We start from the raw sequence: 18,199 nt of genomic DNA, 5'->3' as shown, positions 1-18,199 counted from the left end.
GATGGAAAAAATAAGATGTTGACAAGACCCAGAAAACATGTAAAAAGTTACCTCAATTTCCAGAGGTTCAAAAGGAAGCGATTTATCCCTGTCTTTGTTCTTAATGTTTCATATTTGTTTCTTCACTTCCAGCCTGCTCGGAGAACAGTCATGCTATGTGGCTTGAAAATGCTAAGCAGATTCCGATATCTTATATAAATGTGCAGTTGTTTCCGAGGAAAAAAAAAAAAAGCACATTTGCAAACGTTCTCAAAAGGGGAAGAGACAAGTGGTGCTCCACCGCCAGAGACCAAGTTGTCAAGTCAGTCAGAGAATGTGGGTTTGCTTCAGCTACAATTTTCCTTCCTGGTGGCTGCAAAATGTGCACTGCTCTCAAAGAAAACACACATTGTTTTATGCCACTATGTGGCTTTCAAGTACAGACATTACTGAAGAAGTGTGAACACCGAGTGTGTTGTCTTAATGTATTTAAGACATGGCTGGTGAAAGCATAAAAACCTTTACAGAGACGCTGCGGTGCAGAGGGAAATCAAACAAAATCAAACGCAAAAGACTGAAAAGAATACATGCCATGTATCAGTAAGCAAAACTTAATCTTCACACAGTTCTTGGAAATCACAAGGTATCCAAATGCGTGCAAGGTTTTAAATAAATTGCGGAGAAAACAGGGTCTTGTCAGCTTCAATTTTCTTCTAAGTGAAATCCACCCCAGGGAGCGAAAGGAAACTGATCCATGAATCCCTTCGTATTATTGGCCACTTCATTAATTTTTTTTTTTCTCCCCAGAACGATGACAACTTAATCCTGGAAGGAGGAAAACAGAAAACTGTTACATGTTAAAAAACAAAACAAGCAAATCTTACATCATTCTTTTTCCAAAATTACACAAGACATCGAAAGTGCTCAGGCCAAAGTGAGCCTGTCCATTTTTTTTCCACAGCTACCTCAAGCATTCTCTTGAGCCAAGACAGTTCTTAAAATACAATAAACACATGTTCTGATTGCATTTTCTTCCATTAAAATAATTCAACTCCCTGAATTTAAATGGTCTAACCTCCTCTTGGATTATTTAGAGAAAAAGAAATTCAGCAAATCTCCTTCCCCAAGTCATTAGCACTAATACTGGTCTTAATTAAGTGCCTGTGGCATCATACAGATCATTAAAAGGACAGATCGTATTCATTTTTTGGACATGAAATAGAAAAACGGATCACATTTTTTTTTTTTTTAAATCCAGTTGCATATACATCCACAGTGCTGACTATCAGACTTAGTTTCAGCAGAATGAAAATTGGCCAGCATGACCTGAATTGCCAGGCTCTTCCCACCATCCTGCATACAACTGTGGGTTTCCAGTGATGCCTGCTTAAATTCGGTAACTGCTTCCAAGTGGAATGTGAACCATTCCGGAAGAAAGGAAGAATGTTCACTCCGCTTCTCTCTCTGTTTCTTTTTGGCCCTTCAGCACTGAGTTTCTAAGACAGGAAAAGAATGTCTTGCTAGGAAGGGTGAAAAGAAATGCTGCCAAGGCAAGGCACACAGCCGAGAGATTCTATCCATCAGCTCCATGGAGGCCCAGGACCAACTCATTATCTCAGTAGAGAAGCTGGAGGTCACCTGTCCCCTTCCACAGTGCCACACGGTCCCCCTCCTGGGCAGACAGGACCCCATGGCCCCTGTCGAGACCTCATAGTGCAGTTGCCTTACCGCTGCCCTTGGAGGCTGTGCTGCCAAGCATGTCATCCTGAATGGCACGGCCTTGACCATCTGACAGTGAAGGAACCATTAGAATAGTACCCTTTCCGCCCTCTACTCATCCGCCTCCCCCCACCTACTATGAAGATTTTTAAAAGGTTAACTTTCCACCTTGTTTTAAAAGTTGACATGAAATTCACATAACACAAAATTAACCATCTTACAAGTATACAATCCCTGAGTTGGGAAGATGCTGTGGAGAAAGAAATGGCACCCCACTCCAGTATTCTTGCCTAGAAAATCCCATGGACAGAGGAGCCTGGCAGGCTACAGTCCATGAGGTGGCAGAGAGTCACACATGACTCAGCAACTGAGCATGCACGCAGAGCGTATGATTAACTGGCCCTTAGTGCCTTCACAGCGTTGCGCAACCGGCACCTCTATTTAATTCCAAAACACTTCTGTCACCCCCAAAGGATAGCTTATATTCTTTACTTATATTTCTCGTATGCTTTACTCCTATTCTTCCCTTGCCCCAGCCTCTGGCAGCAATGAATGTACATCCTGTCTCTATATGTTTATCTATTCTGGAAATTTCATGTAAATGGAATCATACAATATGTGATGTCTGGTTTCTTTCAGTTAACATAACGTTCCTAATGCTCACCCATGTTGTAGCTTGTGCCAGTACCTCACTCTTTTTTATGGCCGAATAATATTCCCTTATATGAATACAAGACATTATGTTTATCGATTCATGAATTGATGTATGTTTGGGTTAGTTTCACCTTTTGGCTATTGTGAATAGTGCTGCTATGATCATGCATGTACAAATATTTGTTTGACTCCCTGTTTTCAATTCTTTTGGGTAACAATTAGAAGTGGAATTGCTGGGCCATATAGTAATTCTGTTTAGCTTTTTGAGGAACTGGCAAATCATTTTCCACAGTGGCTGCAACATTTTATAATCCCACTAGAAATATACAAAGGTTCTAATTTCTCCACATCCTTGCTAACATTTGGTATTTTCTGGTTTTTGTGTGTGTGTTTGCTTTTTCTTAATTATAGAAAAACTAGTGGATGTATCTGGTATCTCATTGTGATTTTGATTTGCATTCCCCTTACGATTGGTGATGTTTAACACCTTTCCATGTGCTTGTCGACCATCTGAATATTTCATCTGAAGAAATATATATTTCTTCTTTGAATGAAATATTCTAGTCCTTCACCCATTTTTAAACTGGGTTGTTTGTTGTTGAGTTATAGGTGTTTTTTAAAATATATATATTTTGGATGGTAATCTCTTGATTTGCAAATATATACTCCCATTTTGTGGGATGCCTTTTCATTGTATTGATAGTGCCCTTTGAGGTACAAACATTTTAATTTTGATGATGTCCATCTTGCCCATTTTTTTTTTCTTTTGTTGCTTGTGGTTTTTTAGTGTGTTAGTGGCTCAGTTGTGTCAAACTCTTTGTGATCACAGGGACTGGAGCCTGCCAGGCTCTTCTATTCGTGGAATTCTATCCAGGCAAGAATACTAGAGTGGGTTGCCATTCTCGTCTCCAGGGGATCTTCCTGACCCAGGGATTGAACCCAGGTCTCCTCACTGCCGCCAGATTCTTTACCACCTGAGAGGCCCATGTCATATCTAAAAATCCACTGTCAAATCTAAGGTCATGAAGATTTACCCCTATTGTTTTCTTCTAAGAGATGCCAGTTCTTCCAGGAGGCCTGCCCACCCTGGCCAAACAGGAGTCGGGGTTTGTCCTGACATCTGCTTGCCAAGACCCAGGTGGCAGGTGGGTTCTTTACCACTCCAGCCACCTGGGAAGCCCGAGGTGAAGCAGTCATTGCCTGGCTCTCCTCCACTCCACCACCTTTACTGGCAGAAGGCAGACCCCAAGGTCAGGCCCCCAAGCTGACCTTCTGAGCTAGAGACTTCATGCAGTGCTCCTGAGGTGTGGGGGCACTGACTGTGGGGGAGCGCCTAGGGTAGCAGGTGGCGTCGCTGTGCTCCTGAGTAGGCTTGGTTTTGTTGGCCATCCTCTCCCTAGAGCATAGCCCAGATCCAGCGCAGGTCCTCAGCCAACAGCTGCGGTTTGAACAGGAAGGAGAAAGGCAGACTTGGAGACCCTGGGAGTGGAGTATGTTCTCAGATGTTAAGCTCCCCTTGGCATGGTGACGGGGGGCAGCTGCTACTCCTCTGCTGTTGGTGAAAGACCGAAGGGCTGGGAACAGAGCAGGCCATCTCCAGATACCCCGTAGGCTGAGAAGCCTGGGTCCAATTAATACCTGCCTATAGGCTGAACATTTCTTTTTTTAACTCCATGACATTCTATTTGAAAGAAAGAAATGATTTGATTTTCAGTATATTTGACTTTGGGCTTCCCAGGTGGCTGGAGTGGTAAAGAACCCACCTGCCAATGCAGGAGGTGTAAGAGATGTGAGTTCGATCCCTGGGTCAGGAAAATCCCCCAGAGGAGGGCATGGTAACCCACTCTAGTGTTCTTGCCTGGGAAATCCCATGGATAGAGGTGCCTGGCAGACTACAATCCATGGGGTTTCTAAAGAGTCGGACATGACTGAAGCGACCTAGTATGCACACATATTTGATTTCATGTAACCATAAACTGTCCACAGCATGTAACTGTCCTATTGGGCTGATTTGAGACACACATTGATTGTGTGTATCCTTGCCTTTGCCCTGATTCTTTGCCCGTAACCTCTAGGAGAACCCTATGGACCTAACCCAGGGCATAAGCAGAGTTGGGGAATGAAGGATAAACATAATAATCGTAACTGGATAGTAAGTGGTGAAAACAGTGATGATGAGTCTATTACTTAGTCTATTACTTAGGTTGAGGCTCAGACATTCAATGGAAGGAGCCAATAATATGAAAAGAAGGGAGGTGCCCGTGAGAGCTAGGCTCTTTCCATCTCTGTGAGAAGCTGAGCCCAAATTGTGCCCGCTTCGCTGCCTGACTCTGGTCACTGGCAGCTCGGGATGGCCATTCTTCATCCTTGGGCAGCATCAGCATCCATTTCAGATTTCAAAGACTGCAAATGACGTAGAAAAATTCCCTAAAGTCTAAATGTAATCATGCATTTGACAGGTGGGGATAAAGAGAGGTGAAGGAGAGATGGCACACCACATTCATAGGGAAGCAAGGTACAATAGCAAAATCCTGCCCTTACATTTATGTGAGAGATTATTAAAATGCACTGCACACACAACAAAAATGAAACTGAACATCAGTTATAAGCTCGACTACGTGCACATCAACTCTGAGGTCTAGAAACCGTAAGATTAACAGATGCCATTGGTATCCTGCTTTGTTTTCACAACGTTCTTTCTCTAGAAACGAATGTTTTAAAGGGGAAATTGCATTTTATTGATAAAATCCTTATTCAGAAATATCTACATAGAACTTCTCGGCTATAAATATTAATTAATTGGATCGCTGGTACCCATAATGCAACTTCGCTCTGACCCATGTGCCCTATGAACTAGATATTTTTTGGATTCAATTTTCTTAAAACCAACTGTCAGCATCATGTGATGGAAGAGATGAAAAATGAAAATGAGCAGCCCCGCTGTGCAGGTGGGTGACCTGTGGGAGAGAGTCTGCCTGGTAGGGTTTTTACACGAACCATCAGACACAGACCAATTGATTAGATCATCTCATACCCGCCACCAACTAGGCTCAAGAGACTAATTAGAGAGAGTACTGCCTGCGCAGGCACCCCATTGACACCTAATTTGCTCAGCCAAAGCCTGTGGGGAAAATGTATTATCTCTGCAGCCGCACTTCATGCATTTCTGATTCGAGGCATAAGCAAGGAGCGCTTCATCACTCTTTTGAGCAAACTGAATGTAGAAACCCTTAAGTGCTCAATGCAAGCAAACAGACCCAAATGAAAAACGGGCCAGGCTCTTTCTAATTCCCTCCGTGCTCCCTGTTAAATCTCTATGTGTACACACACACACACACACACACACGCGCGCGTGCAGTTTACATGCTGGCGGGACAACAGAGCCCAAGGAGCCCAGCTCAGGGTGCCTGCATCAGATGGTCTTTCACTGGCCTCTTTACCCGCGCGAAGGTTCTGTGTTTGTTTTATTTTCTATTTTTTTTTTAACCCTGCTGCACTGCCCCTCCACAAAGTATTCCTTTTTTCTACAGGAAGGCTCTGCCCTTTTTTTCCCCCCCCCCCTCTCTCTAAGCCTCACTGGAGAGAAGTGATTATTTTTCCTCCAAATTAAAACAACTGTAGGTTTTCCTTTCATCCCCTAAATTGTGAAGGGGATATTCACCAGGATGTATGTGAAGCTGCGGGGTAATCTACTCATTTCTATTTGAGGGAATTCTTTGTAAAGATGCCTAACAGAAAGGGAAGAAATTTGATAGGAAACTGCCTTGTGGTAGCAAGGACAGTACAGAATTATAAAATAGTTAGTTTCCCTTCAAGAAAACCAGTGTGCACTATTCGACCATCTTTATCTTTTATCTATTTCTAATCTAGAACAAAACTAATTCCATTATTTCCTTCACTTCAAATGTAGTACCCAAAAGACGAGCATGTAAGGAGGAATTTAAAGATAGGTGTATAATTAATCACATGCTTACAAAAAGGAAATAAAAATGAAAAGTTCAGGCAATATGGGAAAAACAGAGTATCTCTGTCCCAAATCTAGTGGCTAGAGGGAATGAATTTCCATAATGCTGGAATAAAATTAAAAAAAAAAAAAAAGAAACAGAACCTGCTATGGTGTGTTCTGCTGCTGCTACTGCTGCTGTTAAGTCGCTTCAGTCGTGTCCCACTCTGTGTGACCCCAGAGACGGCAGCCCACCAGGCTCCCCCGTCTCTGGGATTCTCCAGGCAAGAACACTGGAGTGGGTTTCCGTTTCCTTCTCCAATGCATGAAAGTGAAAGTGAAGTCGCTCAGTCATGTCCAACTCTTCGCGACCCCATGGACTGCGTGGACTTAATGATTTTATGCCTTTCCACTCATATATTGGATGAATTATTTTACCCATGTGTTCCAGTAGATTACAATTCTGTTTTGTGCAAAGTCACTTCAGTAGTGTCCAACTCTTTGTGACCCCGTGGACTGTAGCCTGCCAGGCTCCTCTGTCCATGGGATTCTCTAGGCAAGAATACTGGAGTGGGTTGCCATTTCTTCCTCCAGGGGATTTTCCTGACCCAGGGATCGAACCCATGTCTCCTGTGTCTCCTGCCCTGCAGGTGAATTCTTTAACTGCTGAGCCACCAGGGAAGCTCCCTTATAATTTTCACATTTATCTTATTCTTAAGAATTTGATGAACATTTGGGGGGATCAGTTTAGCTGTCTACTTTTGAAACCAGCATTTACAGTTGGCCTAAACTGGGCCTTCCAGCAGTCAGAGGGCTCCAGAGGTCATTGGAGTGATTATCTTTCTGAAGGCATATGGAGAATCATTGTAGGGGAGATGTTTGAAAATAGTTAAAAAATCAGGGCCTCAACAAGCACATACAGAATTTTTTCTGACTTAATGAAAAAAAAAAAAAAAAGACCAGAAAGCTTTTCTTCCCCAAGTGCCATATTAATAAGATTCACATGAAAAACACCCAGGGAAAAAAGAAAAACAAACCAAAAACCCACCAGGCTGTGCCATTTTGTATTTGATTTTGCTTAAAATACTAAACTGAAACAATCAAATTAATTTTTTGTACCTAGTTAATCCTCCAGCAGAGTTTGCTACTGTAGAAAATTAGGTCCACACAGATAAGGTTGCTAAACCCCAAGCGCCGAGGCAACTACGAACCTCTCTGAAGTAAAAATATCATGCATACATACAAATATACACATACGTGACACATGGGCTCAGCTGTATTTATACAACATATACACTCAAAAATTTCACCCTGTAGATTTTATAGGAATGTTGGACTCAAAATGATATATTTTAAAATTCACACAGAATTCCAAAGATCTAGGGACAGCTTAATTTGTTCATTTTTTTTTTTTTTTTTGGTGAGTTTAATTATGCTGTGACTTGGCTAGAAATATAGGTTTTCTTTGAGACTATCTGATATCAGTGATTTCCAGTGACTCTGACATTGCACTGAAGCTGCTTGGGGCGGGGGCAGGTCGGGGGGAGAAATGCTATGAGACAGAAGGGAGCAGAAAATGAGTCAGACCCACTTCTGTAACTTGTTTCTGATTTGTGACCATCCCTGCAGTACTCCCCAGAAGAGAACGCGTCTTTGAGACTAACAAGAGAATATTAATTAAAACAAATGTAGAGATAGCTGGGCTTTGTTTTAAGCTTAACAGAAGGTCCATCACTCAAAATAGCCCAAATCCTTTAAGTTGAAAGCTGTTTGGTAACATCCATATGGATGCACAATGCACTAATTGCAGCGACTTTGCACATTTTAAGCTTCTTGCCAAAGTGGTGATTTTAATTAAAAATTTTTAGGCAAAGCTTTAAGTCTAACATTTCAAAACAAAGCATCTCTTGTACAGGGAGACTGACTTAACATATCATTTTAATAATCATCATTACCAACAAACATTTATTGAAATCCTCATTAAAGACCAGGCATTATATGATATGTAATTAGCTGAGATTGAAAAGAATCTCCAGTTTAATGGTGTGACTGCTTATTAAATCAGATTTATGTAAATGTGAAACACTACTCGTATTTTTGACACATGTGGATTAAAGGACAGCAATCCTGGGAGTACGTCCTATCTCAGTAAAGGCAAAACGTGTGCAGGGGAAGTGTTGAGGTCTTCAAGAGTCACCAAGGCATAATTTAATCTTTTAAAGATTAATATATATATATATTCAATCACATATAATCATAAATATATAAAAATCATATATATAATCATATACACACATATGCATATATACATGTAATCTAAGGTTGGAAATAGCTCATAGAAATACTTTTAATGACAAAGTTAAGAATAAGAAAAGAAAGCCTTCACTAAGTGGTTTATTTTTTTTTTTTAAGATTTTTTTTTTGGTGTGAATGATTTTTTTAAAAGACTTTATCTTTAATTCTGCTTAGAATATTGCAATTTGTTTAATTTAATTTTGTTACAATATTAATTCTATAATGATTCATTACAAATATTATAATTGTAAAATTTAACTTTGTTAAAATATTGCTTCTGTCTTATGTTTTGGTTTTGGGGACATAAGGCATGTGGGATATTAGTTCCCTGACCAGGGATCGAACCTGTACCCCCTGCATTGGAAGGGGAGGTCTCAAACACTGGACCACCAGACAAGTCCCACTGGGGCTTATTCTTTTCAAGGATTTCATATGTGAAGCTTTATTTGTTCAGCATACCTTTATAATTGACTGGTTCCAAGTGGGTATAAGTTAATTAAACAGAATTCTGACCCCTTCACCTTCCTTATATATTACAGTCCTACTAAACTATATTTAAATAAACCAAAGTCATGTAACCCAGCAGTGTGTGCATTTTTTACAACTTAAAACACACACACACAAATCTCATAAAACCACTTCTAAGTATTTAGCAGTCAGAGAAACACGAGGGTTCATGTCTGACTTTAATTAAAAGATCTGAAAGGAGATGTGACTTCATTTTGGGTGGATTTTTTTTTCTTTCAAATTAAAAGCTGTCTAGTTATTACTGTCCAAAGTGTTGAAGCACCAGAAAATTTCATGCTAAGGTGTTTTTTCGAATTCAATATATATGATCACCTACAATTTGAATCTGTCTCATGAATCATCTTATTCAGCAGAAATCTGCAAAGCTAAAGTGTATTTCTAGATCACATTTGATTGGTAAATAGAGAACAGTGTCAGCATAAACCAGAAGTCGTGTTGGTTCATGCGAGTGAGTTCCTGCCAGTCTTACAGTTTTGAGCCACTAAGTCACAGCAGCCGTTGTGCAAGAGACGTAAACACAGTTGCGTGCAAGCTGAAAGGGTCTGCAGTACTGTGCACGCTGTCTGCTTGCCTCTCGGCTTGCTTTGGCCCCCCTTGGTATTGTTTATCGTGTAGTTCTCCTGGGTCTCTGCACATTTTGCCCTTTTGATCCAAATTTGGAAGCCTCAATCCTTCCACCAAACCTCTTTCACCTGTAAACTATGCTAGTATTTTGAGTAGTTTTTTCATAGCTCTTGTGAGTGCTATGTGCTATAGACTGAATATCTGTATCCCCCCTCAAATTCATAGGTTGAAACCTAAGCCCCAGTGTGATGGTAGTTCACGTGGAGTCCATGTGAGTGGGATTAGTGCCCTTATATAGAGATTCTGGGCTTCCCTGGTGGCTCAGAGGTAAAGAATTTGCCTGCCAAAGCAGGAGATGCAAGAGATGTGGGTTTGATCCCTGGCTCAGAAGATTCCCTGGAGGAGGAAATGACAACCTGCTTCAGGAAATACTGGACTATACTGGCTATGGGCCACAGTCCATGGGGTCGCGAAGAGTTGTACATGACTTAGCGATTTAGCGACTAAACAACTGAGAGATCCCAGAGCTCTGTCGTCCCTTCTGACAAGCTGAGGACTCAGCAAGGAGGGAGAGGAGGGTCCTCACTAGACACTAGATCTGCGGGTGCCTAGACTTTGGACTTCCAAGCCTCAAAGACTGTGAGAAAGAAATTTCTATCGTTTAGAAATCACTGTGTCTATGGCATTCTGTTATAGAAGCTCAAACATACTAAAACACTATGCTAAATACATTCGGAGTGTTTTGTACCTTACTCTCTTTCTTCCCAAAAACTGCACAATTTTTACAGTGGCAGTCTGCTAAACACAGTTAGGAACACATACGTCATATCATAAGAGAAACGTCTATTCTTGTGGGGCACAATCTGATACTGTCACAAGGTAACACACTGTGGACGTGACCACAACACATCACTTCCACCAGGAAATGTCTGCTGACAGCAAGGACGGTCCAACAAGGTCATGTGAAGGACTCGGACACTGGACACCCAGCTGAGCTCCCCACCAACTCTTTCCCGTGTTCACCATATGAACAGTGCTACCGAACAACAAACCACCGAGGGCCGACTGATGGAAGTCCCCAATCTCCACGTGCAGAGTCATCTGATACATGTGTGTGCGTCTGCTCACTCAGTTGTGTCCACTCTTTGTGATTCCACGGACTATAGCCCACCAGGCTCCTCTGTCCATGGGATTTTCCAAGCGAGAATACTGGCGTGGGTTGCTATTTCCTCCTCCAGGGGAATCTTCCCAACCCAGGGATCAAAACTATCTCCTGTGTCTCCTGCATTGGCAGGTGGATTCTTTACCATTGAGCCACCTGGGAAGTATCATCTGATATGTATGCCCCCCCCAATCATAATATGCTATTTTAAAGGATTTTGAGACTGGTTATCCCATCATAGCAAGCTGCTGTATTTCTCTCCTACCTAAGACAAGTTCTGAGAATATGTAATAGATTTGGGACACGTATGTCATTTTGAGAAATAAATAGCAACTTTTTGTGCACATGTAGCATTTCTGTGTATCTTCTCACTTAAAGAATGTGCCTGAAAAACAGTACCATAACCCTAGGAGGAGAACAGATTTTATAAACTGGGCTTTCAAAAAAGTTCTGATCCTTTTAGTCACTGGTTCAGTGTCTCCTGACATACCAGCCGCAGGAGGAGCATTCCTAGTCTAAGGACCCAGAGCTATAGGAAGCACAGCCTTGACAGAAACTGGGATGGCCAATGTCCCACTCTGTCAGGACTGAGGGGGTTTTCAGGATTCAGGACTTCCAATTTCAAATCTGGGGTAAACCAGAGGGAGTTGGTCACCCTGATAGGAACAACAGGATTGATATGTTGTTATTTCCAAGTTGATTATAAAAACAGAGCCAGCCAGCTTTGCACTTTACTGCAGGAACTAAAATATGCTGATATTCCAATCCCAAATTGTGAGTCACAAGAGTAAGACAAAGGTTCCACATCAAGAATGGCAAAGGATTTGTTGAAAAGAAGGTGGGAACTGAACCTACAGCCTTCTCTCCGCTCAGCCCCTCAAAGGATTTGTCATATATCTCTCTGAGTCCTTATTTCAGGCTTTCCTCTGTGTTTTATTGACGCCACAGCAGATCACATTGTGTGCTAATGAGGTTGCTGAATTCAAGACCATTAACTTGCTCCTCACCGCAGTTCTCAGCTGCACTTCCAATAAATCCGTCTGTTTAAATTCACATATACTGATGTGGTGCTGTGTGGAGGAGATGGCTAACTCTCAAGTAACAAGAAGTGCAAACATTCCCTGAATCTTTGTGGCAAATGACACCACACTCACTGACCAGTGGCTGAACCAAACCATCGGCTGGCTTGCCTACTTCAATTCAGGAAACACTTACTGAGCATCTATTTTTAAGGTAGTCCAGTGTTTCGTGGGGAAAGAGACTGTGACAAAGACTATTAACGTGAGGTCCCAGGGCTGTTCTGAAGCTGGCATGAACTGGTTTGTGAGAGAGCCTGACGTTAACATTTTCAGGAATTTTGCAAGCTGTTGTTAAACACAGCCACCCTTGAAACTGGCAATGGAAGGAGGTGTATTTACACCATGGGATACGGACAACTGACCAATCAGGGCTCTTCTGCTCTTTCTGGGGAGAGGGCTGTTAAACATTACCAGCACCTCCCTGCTGCCCTAGACCATTGCCAGGACAACAACGACCTCTCAGTCAGTGGAAAGTGACAGTGTTATCCCAGAGGGACCGAGGCAGTGAGGAAGACGTGGGCTTTGAGAGATGCATAAAAGTTTAGGGCCTCCCTACTGGCTCAGTGATAAAGAATCCACCTGCCGACGCAGGAGATAGGGGTTTGATCCCTGATCCGGAAAGATTTCGCGTGCCGCGATGCAACTAAGCCCGTGGACCACAGCCACTGAGCTGGGCTCTAGAGCCCGGGGAACTGCAGCCACAGAAGTTCACACGCCCTGGAACCAGTGGCCTGCAACAAGAGAATCTAGAAAGATGGTACTGACGGGCCTGCGTGCAGGGCGGCAAAGGAGACACAGACGTAAAGAACAGACTCTTGGACTCAGTGGAAAAGGAGAGGGTGGGATGATTTGAGAGAAGAGCAGTGAAACATACACATTACCATGTGTAAAACAGCCAGTGGGAGTTTGATGTATGATGCAGGGCACCCGAAGTGGGTGCTCTGTGCCAGCCTGAAGGGATGGGCTGGGGAGGGAGGCGGGAGAGGAGTTCAGGACGGAGGGGACACATGTATGTCTATGATCGATTCATGCTGATGTACGGCAAAACCATCCTAATATCGTAAAGTAATTATCCTCCAATTAGAATAAATAAATATATAAAGGAGAGTGGCCCCTGCTTACCACAGCTAGAGAAAAACTCGCAGAGCAATGAAGACCCAGCACAGCCAAAAGCAAATACATAAAATTAGTCTCAAAAAATTGCAAAAAAGGTTAATGTGTGGAAAGGAGGAAGGAAGGCAGTCTCCAACAGCCTAGTGCACTCTGGGATGCAACGAGTGGCCTATGGGGCAGGCATGTATTTGGATGTCAGGAAATGGATGCGGGGAAGCGGGCAGGGTAGGTGAGGGTGGGAAGCAGGGTCTAACATGTCCTGCTGAGCACTGTGGGCTTTATTTTTTGTGTAGGGAGGAGGTCTTGGAGGCTTTTTACCAGGGGAGTCGCCACGCCCGTCTGCAACCCAAGGGCAGTGGTGTGCTACCCACACGTGAGCTGTCTCTGTGAAACTGATGGGTAAACAGCTGCCTTTTTCAGGACGACATCAAATCAGATAATGCAGTAGGCTCACAAAGCTCTGGTATTTGTAGTACTCGGCGTGGAAAGGTCTCATTCTGCCCATGAGAAACATCCAGAGAAGCCTGGACTCTGGGTGACACAGAAACAAAGTCTCTTCACAAGCACTGCATTTTTGAAACGTAGCCCATGGGGATAATTTGGACATTTTCAGGTACCAGAAAGATGCCGTAGGCCCTTGATAAATTGTCTATTCACTTGAGTGTCTGTATTTGTCTATACATTCAAAAGAGGGGAAATAGGCACTAATTCTTAGTTTTACTACTGTGCTGTCCTTTATAAGTCAAACATGATTTACTGTTTTTGATTAGCACACAACCTCAGACAGACTTCCAAACTGTGGTGTTTAGAATTCTGAAACACTGTCAAATCTTTTAAAGAGCAACTGCAATAAATTAGAAAACGTCATCACGGCACGCTTGTCTCGATTCATTGCGGTTACACGTTGTGGACTTGGGAGTTTCAGCTCATTGAAAATCTGAAGCCTGTAATGTCTGGTGAATAAGACATTCGCATCCACACAACTGGCTTCCTCCTGGTATAAAACAATTAAAGTGACAACGGCTCAGTGGTTTGGTGGCAGGCCCGGGGTCCATCTCTCACTTCCACTGGCAACAGAGCTGGAGAACGCAGTGACTAGAGCCAGCACATACCAGGCTCATGGGATTAAGGGACGCTTCATGCCTTTTTAAGGTCCACTTGTGGCTGACCGAAACAAAACACCCACGAAGTTAGGTGAGTTGGGCTCTTATTGTGAGAGACAATACAACAGCCCGTTGCCTTGTCCCCCAAACCGGAATCCCACCCACAACGTGGGAGTCGGGAACTGACATCTTCTCTTCCCCAGCTGTGAGCGGGAGCACAACCCAGAAAGATCTGATTTCCTTTTCACGCAGATGCTACAGAACAAAGTCATCCCTTGTCTGCGTTATGCTGTTTGTTTTCCAGGCTGTTGGCATTAAAATTGCACTCCAAGCACCTATCACGTCTCACGATGCTCTAAGTCCTTTTCAAAAGATCTGACTTTGAACACTGGGGTCATTTGAAAGGAAAAGACAAAAAAACACAGATCTAGTGACTTAGTTGCTTATTGTCATGGGGGAAAAAATCACCACAGTTTTATCTGAAACCTAATAATTAACTGGTGGGCTTCCCCGGTGGCTCAGTGGTAAAGAATCTAACTGTCAGTGCAGGAGATGCGGGCTTGATCCCTGGACGTGGAAGATCCCCTGGAGGAGGGCATGGCTACCCACTCTAGCATTCTTTCCTGGAGAACCCCACGGACCCAGAGGAGCCTGGTGGGCTACCGTTCATGGGGTCGCAAGAGTCAGACATGACTTAGCGGCCAAGCAACAATGAAAGCAACAATTACCTATAATGACTACTGCATGAAGCACACAAATGTGAAAGCAAAGCCTCCTCATCTGTTCCAATAAGCTCTTCTGGTTTTGCTCCATTTGTCTCATTTGCCCTTAGATGCAGTGGCTTGGCGTGAGCTGTCACCCACGGTGAGCCAGGGCCTGCTATGCTAAAACGGAAAAACCGTTTTGTTTTTTAATTAGTAACTTCCTGAGTTTTAGTGCTAGAGTTTCCGTGGCTCTCATAATCAATTATTAAGCACGTTGGTCCAAGCAGGATAATAAAACTACTCATGCCTGGGTTAATGTGGTAAAATTAAATCTCATCTTGTTTAGGACTCTCTTATTCAGAAAAAATTCTAACAGGTTGATTTTTAGAGACTGACGTATGCCTTGTAAAATGTAAGGAAGAACACGGCAAGTCTTTCATTCGCTGAGGTGTAGTGTGTGAAGACTGTCAATATACTAGAGATGGGTGATAAAGATAAGATGTATCTGAAGTAGGTAGGTAGAAGGAAATTACTAAGATTAATGGTGTGAAATCAAGCAAAGAAATATTTAGGGAGACTAGAAAATAATTAACGGCAAGAGGAGCTTTGTGTTAGAATAAGCTCCAAAATAAAACTATGAAAAGATCTTACCAAATCTAGGGAAAAATAGGCAATAATGGTCACTGTTTGGAGAGCTGTCTTGCTAATACACACTCAGATACATCACAGTAATTCCTCTTGACCAGGAATTCTTTGCACTTGAAATCTGAACATTTGTAGGTTTAATTCTATGTATTAAACAATTACCTCCAAACTGAACCAATCAATATCAAAGTTATAAAATCAATTTCCAGTCTCTCTTTCAACCCTTATTCTGTCATATGTGTCATATATAGAGTTAACATTTTGCTAAACTTTTCAAGAAAAACAAAAGAATTATACAGTGAACATCTATATACCCACTACAAAGATTCTACAATTAATATTTTGATGCATTTGCTTGGTAACATATCTCTACTTCTGTCTATGCTTTTATCCATCACTTAACCATTCTTATTATTTTGATCCATTTCAAAGTAAGTTGCCAATATCAGTATCTTCACCCCTAAATATGCATATCATTAATTAGAGCCCATTATATACTTAGGTAAATTTTACCTATAGTGAAGAAGAAGAAGAAGTGAAGTCGCCTAGTCGTGTCTGACTCTTTGCGACTCCATGGACTGTAGCCTGCCAGGCTCCTCAGTCCACGAGATTTTCCAGACAAGAATATAGGAGTGGGTTGCCATTTCCTTCTCCAGGGGATCTTCCTAACCCAGAGATCGAACCCAGGTCTCCCACATTTCAGGCAGACTCTTTACGGTCTGAACCACCAGGGACTGTTTTTTACCTATAGTAAAATGCACAGATTTTGAGTACATTATTTGGTGACGTTTTAGTGGTATTACACAGAAACTGCCACAGTGCTAGGTAATAGAGAAATCAGTTTTAATTCGGAATCTGAGAATATGGTTTTTCTTACTAAAAAAATTTACTTAATTGCATCCCTCTTTTTCTACTCTTACGAACTCCTCAGTGGCAAAACACATAACTACCAACAAGAGAACAGGCACAGAACACTTAGACTATGATATTTTTAAACTTTCTGAGTCACTGCCAACCCTGGGAATCTCCAGAAAACTCAATCTATGTATATAACCACATGCAGGTTTTTTTTCATACAATTTCAGTTGCCTCACACACCTTCTGAATTCCATTCATAGACCCATGTGCTGCAGGTCAAGAACTTCAGGACTGGAAAGTCTGAAAGTGGAGCATAAAATAACAAGTGCACCACTGAGCCACAGTTCTAGAGTATGCAGAAGGAATAACTTTCCCTGAAAGTTATGTACTTGAAGGTATAATTCCTTCTGAAAAAGAGGCACAGACTATGGACACACCTGTTTAGAGTGGGTAGAGGCTGACATGGGTTTCACAGGTGGCACGAATGGTAAGGAATCCACCTGCTAATGAAGGAGACTCAAGAGACGGGGGTTTGACTCCTGGGTTGGGAAGATCCCTTGGAGGAATGAATGGCAAACCGCTCCAGTATTCTTGGCTGGAGAATCCCATGGACAAAGGAGCCTGGCAGGCTACAGTCCATGGGATCACAGAGTCAGACACGACTGAGCAACTGAGTGCACACACACACACACACACACACACACACACACACACACACACACAGGCTGATGTAATTTCCTACACCCTCTCTAGATGATAAAAAGAAAATCAACCAAACAAAAGCAAAATAAAAATCTCACCTAATCCATGCATCATGTTTCAAGAGGGGCGGACCCTAGTCCATGTTATTTGATGAAGGCAACTGCCAACAGGAGAAGCACAAATGGGCGTTGCGGGCCCCTAAGTAGGGATCTAAGGAGGCGATCCTCAGAGGATGAGGGCTTTTCACAGCTTTACCGATGGTGCTAACCTCTATCGTCCCTATTAAGGTAAAAACACTATCAGCTGAGATTTTGCAACTGTTCTCAGTATGGCCACCCATGCTTTCCCCCTCTGAAAGGGTCACAGGCAACTCATCTGAGCTGCTGAGGATGATATACTGGGTCTCTAGTCCCCATGACAACCTTCAAGGCAGGCATTTTTATTTTATCTTTCAGATAAGAAAGCTGAAGCTCAGAAATACGTGCTGGAAAAGTGCCTCCCGCTCCTACTCTCTGGACAAACCTTTGTCTCTCGTATCAACACCAGAGTTTCTTCTTAACATCAGAAAATGAACTCGTGGCCTTTTATACCTGCTCTTCACAGACTCATCTGGCTTCTCTAGGCTTACAGTTCAGAACTGCGGCATTCCAGGACTTGGCCTGGAAGCGTGGCATTCTGATGATTCCTGCTCGCTTTCGTCTCCCTGATTAAACCTTACACTTATTCCCTGTTTATTGAGGCACAGGAAGAACCTGTGCCTTCCTGGCGAGGGGACAGCTACCTCAGGCTATATGTTGTCTCTCTGTGACCTGGTTTGATAGCGCCCAGACCCCAAGGACTGCAAATCCTCAAGAGCCAGTTAAGAAGAGGGTAAAGGAAAATGCAGAGCCGGGGATGAATCAAGATTCCTCAGTCTTATTCCAATCCGCACATGGTTGCCATGGCAACCGCATCTAACGGTCCCTCCACCTTGCTCCTCCCACTGATCTGCTCGCTGCTTCAGGTGATCAAGGGAATCTGCACAGAATTGCTTCAGTTCCCTCATCTGCATAATTTTACTTTTATACAACTGAATTTTACACCATTTTGTCCCTTGACCATAAAATAGAGATGAAAAACTTCAAAAACAAAACACACATAGTTTTTTTTTT

The 18,199-nt window shown here is 42.7% G+C and overlaps 1 protein-coding gene across 1 annotated transcript in view; it reads right to left on the bottom strand.

The window, feature by feature from the left end:
* Positions 1 to 460: 460 nt before the first annotated feature.
* CDK14 (cyclin dependent kinase 14) overlaps positions 461 to 18,199 on the bottom strand; it is a 664,071-nt gene continuing 646,332 nt past the window's right edge. The window contains exon 15 of the mRNA XM_052638676.1: positions 461 to 804. The gene's annotated coding sequence lies outside the window, so the exon portion shown is untranslated. The remainder of the gene's footprint in view (positions 805 to 18,199) is intronic.

Source organism: Budorcas taxicolor, chromosome 4 (assembly GCF_023091745.1).
Source record: "Budorcas taxicolor isolate Tak-1 chromosome 4, Takin1.1, whole genome shotgun sequence".
NCBI lineage: Eukaryota > Metazoa > Chordata > Mammalia > Artiodactyla > Bovidae > Budorcas > Budorcas taxicolor.
This window is presented reverse-complemented; position numbering and strand designations above follow the sequence as displayed.